Genomic DNA, 18,983 nt, shown 5'->3' on the forward strand with positions numbered 1-18,983 from the left:
CACAGGTTGGGGAGCTGTGTGGGGATCTCTGACGGCACAAGGAGTTTGGGAATCTCAGGAGGTGAGATTACCGATCAATATCTTGGAACTCCGTGCAGTTTTCAGAGCTCTTCAGTTTTGGCCTCTTCTGAGGAGAGAATCGTTCATTTGTTTTCAGACAGACAATGTCACAACTGTGGCATACATCAATCATCAAGGAGGGACTCACAGTCCTCTGGCTATGAAAGAAGTATCTCGAATTTTGGTTTGGGCGGAATCCAGCTCCTGTCTAATCTCTGCGGTTCATATCCCAGGTGTAGACAATTGGGAAGCGGATTATCTCAGTCGCCAAACGTTGCATCCGGGCGAATGGTCTCTTCACCCAGAGGTATTTCTTCAGATTGTTCAAATGTGGGGGCTCCCAGAGATAGATCTGATGGCCTCTCATCTAAACAAGAAACTTCCCAGGTATCTGTCCAGATCCCGGGATCCTCAGGCGGAGGCAGTGGATGCATTATCACTTCCTTGGAAGTATCATCCTGCCTATATCTTTCCGCCTCTAGTTCTTCTTCCAAGAGTAATCTCCAAGATTCTGAGGGAATGCTCGTTTGTTCTGCTAATAGCTCCGGCATGGCCTCACAGGTTTTGGTATGCGGATCTTGTCCGGATGGCATCTTGCCAACCATGGACTCTTCCGTTAAGACCAGACCTTCTGTCTCAAGGTCCTTTTTTCCATCCGGATCTGAAATCCTTAAATTTAAAGGTATGGAGATTGAACGCTTGATTCTTGGTCATAGAGGTTTCTCTGACTCCGTGATTAATACTATGTTACAGGCTCGTAAATCTGTATCTCGAGAGATATATTATAGAGTCTGGAAGACTTATATTTCTTGGTGTCTTTCTCATCATTTTTCTTGGCATTCTTTTAGAATACCGAGAATTTTACAGTTTCTTCAGGATGGTTTAGATAAGGGTTTGTCCGCGAGTTCTTTGAAAGGACAAATCTCCGCTCTTTCTGTTCTTTTTCACAGAAAGATTGCTATTCTTCCTGATATTCATTGTTTTGTACAAGCTTTGGTTCGTATAAAACCTGTCATTAAGTCAATTTCTCCTCCATGGAGTTTGAATTTGGTTTTGGGAGCTCTTCAAGCTCCTCCGTTTGAACCTATGCATTCATTGGACATTAAATTACTTTCTTGGAAAGTTTTGTTCCTTTTGGCCATCTCTTCTGCTAGAAGAGTTTCTGAATTATCTGCTCTTTCGTGTGAATCTCCTTTTCTGATTTTTCATCAGGATAAGGCGGTGTTGCGAACTTCTTTTGAATTTTTACCTAAAGTTGTGAATTCCAACAACATTAGTAGAGAAATTGTGGTTCCTTCATTATGTCCTAATCCTAAGAATTCTAAGGAGAAATCATTGCATTTTTTGGATGTTGTTAGAGCTTTGAAATATTATGTTGAAGCTACGAAATCTTTCCGTAAGACTTCTAGTCTATTTGTTATCTTTTCCGGTTCTAGGAAAGGCCGGAAAGCTTCTGCCATTTCTTTGGCATCTTGGTTGAAATCTTTAATTCATCTTGCCTATGTTGAGTCGGGTAAAATTCCGCCTCAAAGAATTACAGCTCATTCTACTAGGTCAGTTTCTACTTCCTGGGCGTTTAGGAATGAAGCTTCGGTTGACCAGATCTGCAAAGCAGCAACTTGGTCCTCTTTGCATACTTTTACTAAATTCTACCATTTTGATGTATTTTCTTCTTCTGAAGCAGTTTTTGGTAGAAAAGTTCTTCAGGCAGCGGTTTCAGTTTGAATCTTCTGCTTATGTTTTTTGTTAAACTTTATTTTGGGTGTGGATTATTTTCAGCAGGAATTGGCTGTCTTTATTTTATCCCTCCCTCTCTAGTGACTCTTGTGTGGAAAGATCCACATCTTGGGTAGTCATTATCCCATACGTCACTAGCTCATGGACTCTTGTTAATTACATGAAAGAAAACATAATTTATGTAAGAACTTACCTGATAAATTCATTTCTTTCATATTAACAAGAGTCCATGAGGCCCACCCTTTTTTGTGGTGGTTATGATTTTTTTGTATAAAGCACAATTATTCCAATTCCTTATTTTATATGCTTCGCACTTTTTTTCTTATCACCCCACTTCTTGGCTATTCGTTAAACTGATTTGTGGGTGTGGTGAGGGGTGTATTTATAGGCATTTTAAGGTTTGGGAAACTTTGCCCCTCCTGGTAGGAATGTATATCCCATACGTCACTAGCTCATGGACTCTTGTTAATATGAAAGAAATGAATTTATCAGGTAAGTTCTTACATAAATTATGTTATAATTCTATAGTAATACTTACCATTATTTAATTTTTCAATTTTTATTTTTTAAATATATATAATTAGTAGACAACTACCTAATTATTTGTAATGGATAGTCATCCCCCACATCATGTTCCTCCAAAAACCAGCAGCAGTGACAAAGTAACCAGTGCCACCACATGTATACCGCTATTGTCTGTGTCAAATCCTTACACATCCTCATTTCCAGGCACAGACATTTGTCATCCAGCCTCCACACGTGAAACATTATTTAGGTATCATAAGAGACGTGATACTACAAAGGAGAGGCAAATGAAGCAGCAGGAACTGCTGCCTTGTCCTGTTTCTGTGCCTCAGGTAAAGTTAATGGGTTCAAGCAGAGCTAGCAGCAGCAGTAGTCAAAGCATTGGTAGATTCACTGGCAGCAGTACTAGTAGTCATCTGAGCCCACCCTCTAAATGTCAAAGGTCTGTAAGTCAAAATTTAAGTTCACAATCCTCTAGCAGGGTTGATAGGTCCTCCTCTGAGATCAGGAAGCAGTCAGCATTTCAGCGGCGTCTTGATTTTGCGGATCTTATCCCCAAAACAACATGTACAACTAACAGTTGCCAACTAACATGTTTTACAGTAGAGGCCAGGCAGTACCAACGCAGACTTTTTACAGTGAACATTCATTTAAGCATCCCAAATGTGAAGTATTTGAGTATGAGGAAGAAAAAATTTCTCATGCTCATACTGCCGCTACTGCCAGTGCCAACATTACTGATAGCCCATCTTCTATTGATATAAGTGAAGAGGGCACCAGTAGTCACCAGGGAGAAGAGGGCTCCCCAACATATGCCGCTAGTGATAAATCCATCTTTACTAACATTGAATATGTCGAATCAGTGTCATCTTATTATTTAGAACCAGATGATCATACTCACTATTCCCCTGCCCATAATTCACCTTATTCTATAGAATTGTATTCCTCTCTGTCTCAAACATCGTCACCACCAGTGTCACCGAGCTCTCCAATAGCTCGTGTTGAGTCTCCCAGGCAGATTGTAGTTAGTGCACCCACCACTACTGGTAGGCCACTAACCTCCTCCATTCCCACCATCCCTTCAATGTTTAGGCCGCCTCCTGTTACGTCACAGAGAGAAGGCCATGATATAACAAAAACAAAAGAAGTTGCTACAGCATGTACGTCCAAAGAAACTGACATAAAAGATTATTCACTGCAACAGTGGCAAAGGTATCCGTTGTGCACAAGTGTGGGAGCATTTTGAGGCTATTGGTGATGGTCGCCAAGCCAAATGCAAATTGTGTGGTAGGGAAGTCAGCCAAGGTAGAGTGTTGGGGCATCTGACCAATTCAGGAATAATACAGGTAAGATAGAAGCAGGAGCGCTATAGCTAAAGGTGAATCAAATTGTATGTGGTAGTACAATGACTAAAGTGAAGTGAATTTAGTGATAGAAAACTTAACAAACTAATTGTTTCTATATGTCAAGTATATAATCATATATATGGGAGGATATCGTAAATCAATGTGTGCATGTGGTTAAGAATGAAAGGATGACCAGTGAGCAATATAAGGATAACCAGTAAATAGTGAATAAATATGGCTATGCCAAATTTAATAACATATATATTATATTAAAAGATTTACACAGTAAAAACGGATTTACACAGTAAAAAACGGACGTCTCCATTAACTAAGTATAGGTTGCCACCAATAAAAAACATAAATTACAAATTGAAACGGGCCTTGCAAATCGAGCAAACTGGGACTTGACACAGTCCGAGATAAACATCCGAGGTAAAAGTTCCAAAGTTGAGACTAGGTATAGGATTGCAGACACCGCAAGCTTACCTCCAGCCTGTGTGTACTTATCGGTCTCTGCAAATGAAGTTACCGCCGTAGCGGGCTGACGTCACCTTTATGGGCGCTGTCCTGGATCCACCGCCTGATTGGTCTTTTGGCGTAGCCGCTCCAAATTTAGAAATGAATCTCCAACAGCAAAGTGTCTGCTCTTAAGTGCCTGTCGGCACGCAGGATACTTCAAAGAGGATGGTGTGTAGAAGGAGGTAGCTCACAATCTCCAGATGCAGGGAATCTGTGGTATCGCTATGTGATGAAACGATCTGTCCTGTGCTACCTATTAGACCTTGCTGACCTTAGTATTGTCAGTTTCCTTTCAGTAGACTTTTCAGGCTTCAGAGAATAGCTCATACACAAGGTAGCTAATCCCAATATTGATTGAGTCCAAACTTATAGTTTCAGCTTCAAAATAGAAAACAGTCTCAAGAGTTGTGACAGTCTCAAGAGTTGTAACACATCAACGCGTTTCTCCCTATACAGGGCTTTTTCAAGATGGATAAGTTACAACACCTATACCCTTTTTAAAGGTGTTTCCCAATTTTCATTGGTCAAAAGTTAATTGACCATCACATAAGGTGGAAACCAGTTTATTAAGGTGGTATTGTCAAACCTATACACTAAGGCAACCAATAGCTACAAATAAATTAATAAATAAATTAATATTTTAATATTAGCAATCGTGATTAAAATAGTGATAATCTTAATAGAAATAGTGTAATCTAAAATAAGAACTAAACAATGCCAGAAATATTAATTTGTGGTAATTATATTGGGTACTAAATGGCAGATTAAATGTAATGTGTGCCTGACTCTAAATAGCCAGAAGTTAAGGAATATGACAATAGAAAACTGGAAATCTAATCTAATTGCAATAGATATAAAATATAGTTAGTCTAGTAGAAAAGGGGAAATGTCCAGCTCAGAGTTGAGGCCCGCAGGAAATAGTGTGTCATATTTATATATAAATTCAGCCTCTTTTAATTTTAGGAATTTTTCTATGTTTCCCCCTCTCCAATTCTGCTTGACATGCAATACCCCCCAGTATTTCAGATCTTTAGTGTTACCATTATGTATTTGTTTAAAGTGCTTATAGAGATTAGTGTCCTCAACTCCCTTCTCAATGCATAGGAGATGCTCCCTGATTCTATCCCTGATCATTCTTTTGGTTTTGCCAAAGTACATCAAATCACATGTACACTTGATAACATAGATCACCCCTTTAGTGGAGCATCTGATACACTCTTTAATGGTAATCTCTTCTCCTGACTTAGGTACACTTACTAGACTTCTTTTATCACTGTGCTTACACGCCTTACAGGAATAACAGGGGGAAAAACCTGATATTTTTTCTCCATATAGATTCTTTTGTATGGAGCATTGTTTTTTATTTCCATTGTGAGCACTAGGTGCCAGGATAGATTTAAAGTTTTTAGTTTTTTCTAAATACCATTCTGGGTTTATCTGGGAGTAGATTCCCTATTATGGGATCAGCTTTTAATAAATTCCAATGTTTGTTTAAGATCTTTCTCATAATGCCATGATCTATATTGTATTCCATAATAAAAGGCACATCAATCTTTTCAAAAAACATTGAAACGATTGATGTGCCTTTTATTATGGAATACAATATAGATCATGGCATTATGAGAAAGATCTTAAACAAACATTGGAATTTATTAAAAGCTGATCCCATAATAGGGAATCTACTCCCAGATAAACCCAGAATGGTATTTAGAAAAAACTAAAAACTTTAAATCTATCCTGGCACCTAGTGCTCGCAATGGAAATAAAAAACAATGCTCCATACAAAAGAATCTATATGGAGAAAAAATATCAGTTTTTTTCCCCTGTTATTCCTGTAAGGCGTGTAAGCACAGTGATAAAAGAAGTCTAGTAAGTGTACCTAAGTCAGGAGAAGAGATTACCATTAAAGAGTGTATCAGATGCTCCACTAAAGGGGTGATCTATGTTATCAAGTGTACATGTGATTTGATGTACTTTGGCAAAACCAAAAGAATGATCAGGGATAGAATCAGGGAGCATCTCCTATGCATTGAGAAGGGAGTTGAGGACACTAATCTCTATAAGCACTTTAAACAAATACATAATGGTAACACTAAAGATCTGAAATACTGGGGGGTATTGCATGTCAAGCAGAATTGGAGAGGGGGAAACATAGAAAAATTCCTAAAATTAAAAGAGGCTGAATTTATATATAAATATGACACACTATTTCCTGTGGGCCTCAACTCTGAGCTGGACATTTCCCCTTTTCTACTAGACTAACTATATTTTATATCTATTGCAATTAGATTAGATTTCCAGTTTTCTATTGTCATATTCCTTAACTTCTGGCTATTTAGAGTCAGGCACACATTACATTTAATCTGCCATTTAGTACCCAATATAATTACCACAAAATTAATATTTCTGGCATTGTTTAGTTCTTATTTTAGATTACACTATTTCTATTAAGATTATCACTATTTTAATCACGATTGCTAATATTAAAATATTAATTTATTTATTAATTTATTTGTAGCTATTGGTTGCCTTAGTGTATAGGTTTGCCAATACCACCTTAATAAACTGGTTTCCACCTTAAGTGATGGTCAATTAACTTTTGACCAATGAAAATTGGGAAACACCTTTAAAAAGGGTATAGGTGTTGTAACTTATCCATCTTGAAAAAGCCCTGTATAGGGAGAAACGCGTTGATGTGTTACAACTCTTGAGACTGTCACAACTCTTGAGACTGTTTTCTATTTTGAAGCTGAAACTATAAGTTTGGACTCAATCAATATTGGGATTAGCTACCTTGTGTATGAGCAATTCTCTGAAGCCTGAAAAGTCTACTGAAAGGAAACTGACAATACTAAGGTCAGCAAGGTCTAATAGGTAGCACAGGACAGATCGTTTCATCACATAGCGATACCACAGATTCCCTGCATCTGGAGATTGTGAGCTACCTCCTTCTACACACCATCCTCTTTGAAGTATCCTGCGTGCCGACAGGCACTTAAGAGCAGACACTTTGCTGTTGGAGATTCATTTCTAAATTTGGAGCCGCTACGCCAAAAGACCAATCAGGCGGTGGATCCAGGACAGCGCCCATAAAGGTGACGTCAGCCCGCTACGGCGGTAACTTCATTTGCAGTGACCGATAAGTACACACAGGCTGGAGGTAAGCTTGCGGTGCCTGCAATCCTATACCTAGTCTCAACTTTGGAACTTTTACCTCGGATGTTTATCTCGGACTGTGTCAAGTCCCAGTTTGCTCGATTTGCAAGGCCCGTTTCAATTTGTAATTTATGTTTTTTATTGGTGGCAACCTATACTTAGTTAACGGAGACGTCCGTTTTTTTACTGTGTAAATCCGTTTTTACTGTGTAAATCTTTTAATATAATATATATGTTATTAAATTTGGCATAGCCATATTTATTCACTATTTACTGGTTATCCTTATATTGCTCACTGGTCATCCTTTCATTCTTAACCACATGCACACATTGATTTACGATATCCTCCCATATATATGATTATATACTTGACATATAGAAACAATTAGTTTGTTAAGTTTTCTATCACTAAATTCACTTCACTTTAGTCATTGTACTACCACATACAATTTGATTCACCTTTAGCTATAGCGTTCCTGCTTCTATCTTACCTGTACTATTGCCTGTAACGTATTAGGGACTCTTAGGTTATATCAGGAGCTTGGTGAAATCACTCTGCGCTCATATCCAACTTGTTTGTACCAATTCAGGAATAAACCAACACATTCGCACCCATCACAAGCCAGTGGTGTTAAGGGAAGAAAGTGGTGTCTCTGTTCCAGCCAGCACTACTAGGGGAACGACTAGTAGCAGTGTCACAGTCACCACCAGTAGGAATCTCAAGGGGCAGGGTGATCATGCCTCATCTGGTGCAGCTGCTCAGAGTGTCAGCCAACATCACATGAAATCCACCCAGCCCACGATAGAGCAATTTGGTGTATTTCATTCCAGTCGGAATAGCAGTCGGAGGGGCTCCTTTTAATATGGTGGAAGGGGACCCCTTTAAACAACTTATGGAGGCAGTTGCACCCCATTATAAAGTTCCTGCTTGTACCACATTTAGTAGATCTGTAATTCCCTCACTTTACCGGTCATGCGTTGTTGTTTTGAAGGAGGCTGCTGGACAGTCAGTGCACTTCACCACTGACCTATGGAGTGCTCCTAGTGGCCAACATGCCTTCCTGTCTTTGACGGCACATTGGTGGCTGCCAAATGTGTCACCAGTTATATTACCAAAAAGTTCAGGGTCAAAAACCTCAGACTCAGTGGCTGGTGCAGTAGCCAAGGGGTACCGCTCCTTTCTCCTGCATGCTGAGGTGATGGATCATCAGCACACCTCACAGAACATCCTACATGCACTGAATAATATGGTGGCTCAGTGGCTGGGAGAGCAGGCAGGGACAAAGGCACCGAAGGGGCAACCAATATGCTAAAGGCGCTATGGGAGGGCGGGTTTGTGGGTGTACGTTGTTCGGCGCATGTACTGCATCTGGTTGTTAAGGCTGCCCTCGAACACGACACCGGAAGGTTGGCAACACTTTTTGAGTGTTGCCGAAAAATTGCTGGCCACTTCCATCATAGTGTAAAAGATAGCCATCTTCTTATGCAGGAACAGAGAAATTTTGGCCTTGCAGAGAACCGTCTCAAACAAGATGTGAGTACTAGATGGAACTCCACATTAGATATGCTGGAGCGTATATTAGAACAGCAATCCATGCAATGGCATACAAACATTCCATTGGCATTGACAGACCACTGGGAAAGGGATGACTGGGCCATGATTGTGCAGTTAGTGGCAGTCCTCACACCTTTTCGGGCGGTGACAGAAAATTTAAGCCAAGAGAATGCTAGCCTGGCACAAGTCATTCCCCTCTTCACTCACCTCTCGAACATATTAGATGATTTCCTTTGCAATAGGGAAGTATTGCCTGGTGGTAATCTTCTTGATGATGTTGCTGCCCTTCTAAGGAGGCTGAAGGAGCAACTGACTCAGCGCGTAAAAGAGTGCATTGACATTAGCCCTCACTACATGCTAGCCACACTTTGTGATCCTAGAGTAAAGGGAAACATAGCACTCCGTACAAATAGCTTGACCACATGGAGGGACAAATTGATACAGAGGGTGCGTGATAGACAAAAAACAAAAATGTCACCTGTAGAGGCAGATGAAGAGATGCTGGAGTCTGATAGTGATACTCTGTCACCTAAAACCAAAAGCCCTAGCACTGCTGCTCGTTCTCGTCCCACCACAGCAGCTACTTTTTGGGCTGATACACCGGGCAGATTGGTTGGAGACATTAGAGAGCCCCCGATGAAAGAAAGCAATGCTGCCGACATGGTTAAGCCTTACGTATCTCAACCTCCCCTGCCCCCCAGTACAGATCCCTTGAGATTTTGGGATGAAAAAATGTTTTTGTGGCCTGTCCTGTCTGTGGTAGCCCAGGAGCTACTTTCCTGTCCCCCAACCACTGTCCACAGTGAACGTGTATTTTCAATCACAGGAAATACACTTTCACCTCATCGTTCACAGTTGTCCCCCCAGCTCATGGAGCAGATGACATTTTTAAAAATAAACCTACCGAAGCTGGGTTACCCAGCTCTCAGCTTTGATTCCGATTAAAAATATTGCTATAACCTCCTGCTGACCCACTTGTGCAGTGTACCTGATTGTCAGTACTGGACTGGGAATTAAAATCAGCCCTGGAAAATTTGGAGACCAGCCCTATTTTCCGTTCACTCAGTATAATGCACACATTCAATTTTTCTCAAAGGTGATATTACTGGGATACTCCTTCCCCCAATATTTTGTTTCAGAATTCTAGTATATTATTTTGTAATTAAAAGAAACTTCCAGATTCTTGTTATATGCACTGTAAAGTCCAATTACATCTATTAATCACCCCTTTAAATTGTAGCTTTTCTAGCCATAGCTGCTCCAGCCCATCATGAAATTTCCTAGTATCCCGTTAGGCCAATCCGGCGTTGCTGATTGTCATTACATGACAAATCATCATGGCTCCTAAACCAAAAGCTCTCTTATTTTGATGACATTTTGTAGTTAGCTAGAGGACATCAAGTAACTTCCCAAAGTCAATATTTTGTACCCCTCTTTGAGACATAATATATTATTCCCACTACAGCAGGGTTGCCAAAAATTTAAAACAAATTTCAAATAATTTAAACTTAAAGGGACACTGAACCCAAATTTTTTCGTTCATGATTCAGATAGAGCATGTAATTGTAAGCAACTTTCTAATTTACTTCTATTATCAATTTTTCTTCATTCTCTTGCAATCTTTATTTGAAAAGAAGGCATCTCAGCTAAGGAGCCAGCAAATTGTGGGTTCAGAACCATGGACAGCACTTGTTTAAAGGTGCTGTCCAATCAGCAAGGACAACCCAGGTTGTTCACCTAAAATGGGCTGGCATCTAAACTTACATTCTTGCTTTTCAAATAAACATACCAAGAAAATGAAGACAATTTGATAATAGGAGTAAATTAGAAAGTTGCTTAAAATTGCATGCTCTATCTGAATCACAAAAGATTTTTTTTGGCTACAGTGTCCCTTTAAAAGCTAAGGCCAAAAAATACAACTATTTTGATTTATATTTGTAATTTGAAGGTAACGTCATGTGACCTTCAACCTTAAATATTTCAGAATAAACATTGAAATTTTATGTGATGATTTGTCATTGAATGCCCACCAAAATGTCCATTCTCTTTCACAGCTATTTTACTTCCCAAGGGTGTGATGGTTGATGTTATCATAATTTCCACTTTTTAGTGACTTTCTTTATAATTTTTTTTTTTATATATGTTGATTTAGCCTAAACAAGCTTACTCAAGCATTTGTATTAGTGTATAAATTTTTTTCAATCTTTCAGAATTAAAAAGTGCCCCTTAATCATAATTTTTCAATTGTAAACACATATTTACAAGTTAAACAAAAAGTTTCTGTTGTTAAGCATTGTCACACATTAGGTACAGTTTGAGGTAAGCCACAAAAAATTTTTTTAGTTACTGGGAGTATGGGAGACTAATCCAAACTAAATGTCTTAATTTTTAATAAAAAATCTTTGAATTACAACTATAAATAATATTTTTGGGCACTAAGATCAAATATTAGTGCTACAAACAAATATAGATTTAACAATCAGCCTGCTGCTACCATACGCAAAAAAACACAGTTAATCTCTAGGACACAGTGTTGTCATTCTGGAAGTCCGCTCCTCATAAGAAGAAATAAATAAAATAATATTAATGCTTTGCCCAGAGGCACAAACAAGTGAGTGACTTTTAAATTTACTACTTAATCCACATTCCATCATTTATTTCCATTTATTAATCTCTGTTTCTTTCTCAAATTTTTAAGAGATTACTAAAGAAACACTGGAGACTATACGTTGAGGAAGAAGGATACAGACCATAAAAAAGAGGATGCTACAACCAGTTCACGGGTAAGTATTATCAATACATGTGTACTTACAAATCATTTTTAAAAAGCTGCATGGAGTGCAGCTCATATGTGTCTAAAGAAGGTTTTAAACTTTCCATTGAAACCTCTGTAAAATAATAAGTATCAGAGCTAGTAATTTCACCATCATTAGATAATTACAAATATATTATAAACTGAAGATTCAAAAGTCAAAAATACATATGGTAGATCCATGTGTATAAGAGTTATCAATAGAAATGATAATTGAGTAGGTTAAACATTTTGAAGATTCAGATTTTGAACTTTGCAGTAGGTAGGCTGCGTGGACAGTCAGACAATAACTCTCTTGGAAACATATCATTAAATGAGCAACGGTTTCCAATAAAGGTGAAGATATATATGTAAGTCCATATGTAAACCTCATGTGGCAGAATGGTTACAGGTACATTTATTGGTCATGCTAATTGTTATTATGATACGCTATTATTGCCATTCGTCATAGGTTCCATAAAGAGAATGTAGTATGCTATGCATGCACCCATATGTTGTGACGGTTGGAGAATCCTGGTTTTTACACTATAAACAATAGCACTGAATTAGACCTTAAAGGAAATACAGTGTATCTGATTCATAATCATGAAATTTAACTTTTGGATTTAGTGATAGTATCACTTTAATGTTGATTACTTTAGAGACAGATTCATTAATGAACCTAACCAATCTGAATATTTTTGTTGTTGTTGTTTTAAAACATATGTATTGCAGAAGGACACAGAATTCATTTTCCAACATGCATTTGAAATTTTGAAGATGACAGAAGATATTTCCATAAAATTGACCATCAAGAAAGCTTTAAATTGACTATTTAAGTAGATACATATAGATATAAATATACCTCAAAGACAAAGTGGACATTTCAATTGTGCAAATTAAACTACACCCATGGATTAAGAAAATCTACACTTTATTACAAATATTAGAAAGAGGGCTTCCAAATCCAAATAACATTTATGTATATTGTGTGTGTGTGTATATATATATATATATATATATATATATATAATATAATAACTCACAAACATTTAACACCAAAAACATTGTAAGTGCATTTTCAAATCTTAATAGCACTGTTCTCAAAACATGAGGTACATAGAGAGTGGGAGGGAGACATAAAAATAACTATTATATTAAACTTCAATCTATGTGTCATGTGATGGAACATTGTGTTGATGCAGGGGCGTATTTAGGTTTTGTGCTGCCCTAGGCACTCAAAATTCTGCTGCCCCCCCCCCCCCCACCCCAGGTTTAAGGCCTTTTTTTAGACATAATATCTTTGGGGCAGGGTGTAAAAATTAAAAAAAATAATGTCTTTTTAAGTAGATGTTCACCAGGGCTTGCATTCACTCAGGTCACACACACACACACATATATATATTAAGACATTATTTTTCAAGTCAGATGATTAAAAAGTTTATATCAGAAAAAAAACATCCTTCACTGTATGATAGTTTGTCAGTAGGTAGTTGTTTAACCTTAAACATCTTCTTTGGTGATTGACAGTTATTTAAGCAAAATATCTGCTTGGATAAATATGTAATGAATATACAAACTGGCTTTTAAAAGTACTTAAAAAATACAACAGTAGTTATGATAGATTTAGGAATTGTATCGTAGGGGATAAAGTCACATGATACAATCATAATAAAGTATATACTTGTATTGTTTCTGAATGTATTAAATGCATACAACATATTTTTAGTTGTGTTTTAAGTCACATGGTTGTATAGATTCAGCAATAAATACTTATTCTTTGCATGTATGACAGATAGACAAACAGTAAATGTACAAGTATTTAGTGACTAATCCGTTTAAGTATTTTAATGTCTAATGAAGATTTATTGAAGGGAGAAAGGCATATGGTGTTTCACAGTGGTCACGGTGTAGTGCACATTGCACTGTGTAGTCTCTGTGAGTCTCAATCACGCGGTGGAGCCAGGAAGAATACTGAATTCCCTCTCAGTCCAGGCCATGGTGCGCAAGTGAGCTCCGCCTCCACTGTTACCACGTCATGCGCACCCATATACAATCCCATAGGATAGCAATAGCCGGGCCCTCGTTGATTTAGCCACCCAGCCCTGAGTTCAGTAGAGTGGCCCTAGGGACTCAAAATTCTGCTGCCCCTTAAAAATCTGCTGCCCTAGGCACCGGCCTTGTTGGCCTATGCCTTAATACGCCCCTGTGTTGATGTTATAGATAAATAGCGTCCAAAATGGATTCATGCATGTGATCCATTGCCTGGCGCTGTTCTTTGTTGACACGGACTAATGCCCTGTCTATGTGTCGATGTAAATCATTTCTCATATTTTCAACAGCTTTTGTCAAATTTTTGGTCGCTATTAAATTTTCAAGAAGTAACTCCTCCGTCCGGCTATACCGATTTTGTGTTTCCTGTTCTGTTGGCTTGTCTTGTTCCGGTTGAGGCGGTGGATTCTGCGCTCTCTGCCCATGCTGCTCATCCACAATGGGGGCATAATGTTTGCTTGATGGTTGGACAACGCCCACAGTTGATGATGGTGAGAAGCATGTTTGATCAATATTTACTCCATTACTTTCCTCTACAGTAATGACTGGTGAATGCAGTTCACTGGTATGGCTTCCCCCTGCAGACATGCCTCGTAGTTCTGAAATAGATGAAACAGTAATCAAATGTTATTATTTTGTTGTATGCAAACCAATGAATTTGTAGACATGTTGTACAGACATAGAAAGACTCTCCCTAAAAGTTTTCTTTCATAATATCTAAGAAAAACAGAGCAGCAGACTATCCACAAACCTTTATTATACATTATTTGCTCAAATATATTTTAATATCCAGGATGGACATATTTTAGTTCTCTGTCAAATCTAATTAAAATCTATATTCAATTTACATTTTTTTTTAGAAATATTGCGTAATAAATCATTTGTAGCTGATGTTTTTTCTACAGTAAAGCCTTTTTTCAATAAAATGTACAGATAATTATTGCCTGTCCTGTTTGTTTATATTTTCAGTTTGTTATAACTTACGTGGATGAGTAGTGGACATTTCTCGACTTCCAGAGGCTGCTACTGGTGGGATCCGAGTTGCTGTTAAAGATAGTATAAAATCAGCCCAAGCCAAGGTATACTAAATTATACATAATAAGTTTGTGTGAAGATATCAATATTTCTTTTGAATGCAAAAAAAATTGTTAAAAAAAAAAAAAGGTAAAGGTAAATTGTCCTTCAATCAGACCGGTTCATTTTTCATCCAGAAAAAAATCATTTTTTTACATCAGTTCCATTTCAAGGATTAACACAGCACTCAACAAGAATATGTATGAAATATCAACCTATGGGATTGGACTATATCATTTTACTTATTTTTACCCAAAATTTTTTTAATTTCCACTATTTATTTATGTATAGGTTTTAATTTGTATGAAAATTTGGATCAATTGATTGATTTGAGTATTATTTTTAATAGTTTGCAAATGTTGTACATCATTATATTTAGATTCCATAATTAAAGAGTCTATTCACAAAATAGTAAATAAAGGTCCATATAAAAATGAGAGAAATGCGAGACTAAATTTGCTAAATTTGAAAAAAAAAATTATAAAAGAGTTTTGAATTGATGCTGAACAGGCAGCCCATGTATACTATAATACATGACGTATTATTTGATCATGTGCATTAGTAAATCTTAATTACATCATTTTCATAACCTATTGCTATCACTTCATAAGGGTTTTTAGTCAAAAGCTAATGTCTATACTCTTTTTCATAATAAACAGTTTTGGAAATAAAGCAATTTATAAACAAAACAAAATAATTTCATGAAAAGTTTAAAGGGGCAGTATACTGTAAAATAGTTTTTCCCTTAATGTGTTTACAATTGCTTTTTTTACCAACTGCAGAGTAAAAAATGTATGAAAATTAGCTTTTTTAAGGTTTATTTCTGTATATTAAAGCTCTGATTTTGTGTTTTGAAGCCACAGCCTAATAAAATAGGTTGAGCTTGTAGGTATAATCAGATCTCATTACTGTATCACATTGTGCACATATACCTGCTTCTTTATCTTATATCTGTCCTTAAAACAATCACCAATACTTTGAGAGAACAATGGAAAATCAACATTTTATTACCTTATCTCTGCTTTATCACACTGGGAGTGTAATTTCTTCTGCTGGCTGTGTTTACAAAGCTTATCTATAGCTGGTACGCGCGGCCACAAACTTTCTGAATAGGTGGGGATACCACATGCTAAATTAACAATTTCAAATGCCAATATAAGGGTAAAGGAGCTACTTGTAAACAATTTAATACACTCCAGCAGGTAAAGTGGATCATTGGGAACAAATTAAAGGGGAGAACATTTTTGAGTAAACTGTCCCTTTAATAGAGTGCCATACATTTGACTGAGAATGGTCAGCTGAAAGTCGCAACAAGTGGATGGCCGGCAGAATCATTATCAGGCTGATGAAAGTCATTATATGAAAATCGCGATACAATGGATAATAAACCAAATATTTGACTTTCAATATTTTGAAAGAGCATGAAATGTAAAGCAGCATTATAAATTTATAGTCCTATCATAACATTTGTTTGTTGTCTTCTTATTATTGTTATTTTATAAATCAAGAATGTAAGCAAGCGCTATGCATGGTTTTGAAACCAAAAAAATACCCGGGGACCAGGCTTACATTATTGGTTTGTAAAATAAAGATAATAATAGAACAAAGAAAAATTGAGTATCAAATAATTGAGTAGATTAATTTGATGCTCTAGCAGATTCTAGTATGAAATCATTAAAGAAAAATGTTGGGTTCATTATATCTTTAAGCACAACACTTGATCATGGAAACTTGCCAAGAAAAAGGTAACAGGGCTAGGGAACTGGGACAGGGTACTATTTGAATGTAATACTCTGGGAGTAAAAATTTACTCTTCAATCCTTGTTTTTTTTTTTTTTTTTTAAACCTATGTTTGTATTCCTATTTAGGTACTTACCAGAACTAGGCTGAGGCGTGCTTGGGGCTGATCGCTGATTTTTGGTGATCTGGAAAACATCAAGGTGAAGAGACAGGTAAGTCTAACACGTGCATTAGTGAAGAATAGTTATTAGTGATGGATGATTCATAATTTCAAACAAACATATACAGGCCAGGTAGTGAAATATATATATAAATGTTGTCCGCCGCCCCCAAAATAGGCATTTAAATGTGATGGTTGATTTTTGATATTTTAAATCATTGAAGTCACATTACAGAAAAAAAGGATGCAAAGGCCACAGCGTCTGAAATTCAGGTATTGGTGAGGTAGGGAAAGGCAAAATAAAGGGCCTTGGGAGGGAAAAAGAAGAAAGGTGACATGAGGAAAAAGGATATAGGGGAACAACAAAGGAAGGGGCATAGGGGAGTGAGGGGAACACAAAAGAAGGGCTATGGTGAGGGAGAGAGATGATATATATATAACATAATTTATGTAAGAACTTACCTGATAAATTCATTTCTTTCATATTAGCAAGAGTCCATGAGCTAGTGACGTATGGGATATACATTCCTACCAGGAGGGGCAAAGTTTCCCAAACCTCAAAATGCCTATAAATACACCCCTCACCACACCCACAAATCAGTTTAACGCATAGCCAAGAAGTGGGGTGATAAGACAAAAAGTGCAAAAGCATAAAAAATAAGGAATTGGAATAATTGTGCTTTATACAAAAAAATCATAACCACCACAAAAAGGGTGGGCCTCATGGACTCTTGCTAATATGAAAGAAATGAATTTATCAGGTAAGTTCTTACATAAATTATGTTTTCTTTCATGTAATTAGCAAGAGTCCATGAGCTAGTGACGTATGGGATAATGAATACCCAAGATGTGGATCTTCCACGCAAGAGTCACTAGAGAGGGAGGGATAAAATAAAGACAGCCAATTCCGCTGAAAATAATCCACACCCAAAATAAAGTTTAAATCTTATAATGAAAAAAACTGAAATTATAAGCATAAGAATCAAACTGAAACAGCTGCCTGAAGAACTTTTCTACCAAAAACTGCTTCAGAAGAAGAAAACACATCAAAATGGTAGAATTTAGTAAAAGTATGCAAAGAAGACCAAGTTGCTGCTTTGCAAATCTGATCAACCGAAGCTTCATTCCTAAATACCCAGGAAGTAGAAACTGACCTAGTAGAATGAGCTGTAATCCTTTGAGGCGGAGTTTTACCCGAAATAAGCATGATGAATTAAAGATTTCAACCAAGACGCCAAAGAAATGGCAGAGGCCTTCTGACCTTTCCTAGAACCGGAAAAGATAACAAAAAGACTAGAAGTCTTTCAGAAATCCTTAGTAGCTTCAACATAATATTTCAAAGCTCTAACTACATCCAAAGAATGCAATGATCTCTCCTTAGAATTCTTAGGATTAGGACATAATGAAGGAACCACAATTTCTCTACTTATGTTGTTAGAATTCACAACCTTAGGTAAAAATTTAAAAGAAGTTCGCAACACCGCCTTATCCTGATGAAAAATCAGAAAAGGAGACTCACAAGAAAGAGCAGATAATTCAGAAACTCTTCTAGCAGAAGAGATGGCCAAAAGAAACAAAACTTTCCAAGAAAGTAATTTAATGTCCAGTGAATGCATAGGTTCAAATGGAGGAGCTTGAAGAGCCCCCAAAACCAAATTCAAACTCCAAGGAGGAGAAATTGACTTAACAGGTTTTATACGAACCAAAGCTTGTACAAAACAATGAATATCAGGAAGATTAGCAATCTTTCTGTGAAAAAGAACAGAAAGAGCAGAGATTTGTCCTTTCAAGGAACTTGCAGACAAACCTTTATCCAAACCATCCTGAAGAAACTGTAAAATTCTCGGAATTCTAAAAGAATGCCAGGAAAAATGATGAGAAAGACACCAAGAAATGTAAATCTTCCAGACTCAATAATATATCTTCCTAGATACAGATTTACGAGCCTGTAACATAGTATTAATCACAGAGTCAGAGAAACCTCTTTGACTGAGAATCAAGCGTTCAATCTCCATACCTTCAAATTTAAGGATTTGAGATCCTGATGGAAAAAAGGACCTTGTGACAGAAGGTCTGGTCTTAACGGAAGAGTCCACGGTTGGCAAGTGGCCATCCGGACAAGATCCGCATACCAAAACCTGTGAGGCCATGCTGGAGCTACCAGCAGAACAAACGAGCATTCCTTCAGAATCTTGGAAATTACTCTTGGAAGAAGAACTAGAGGCGGAAAGATATAGGCAGGATGATACTTCCAAGGAAGTGACAATG

Source organism: Bombina bombina, chromosome 3, assembly GCF_027579735.1.
Source record: "Bombina bombina isolate aBomBom1 chromosome 3, aBomBom1.pri, whole genome shotgun sequence".
In the NCBI taxonomy this organism is placed as follows: Eukaryota; Metazoa; Chordata; class Amphibia; order Anura; family Bombinatoridae; genus Bombina; species Bombina bombina.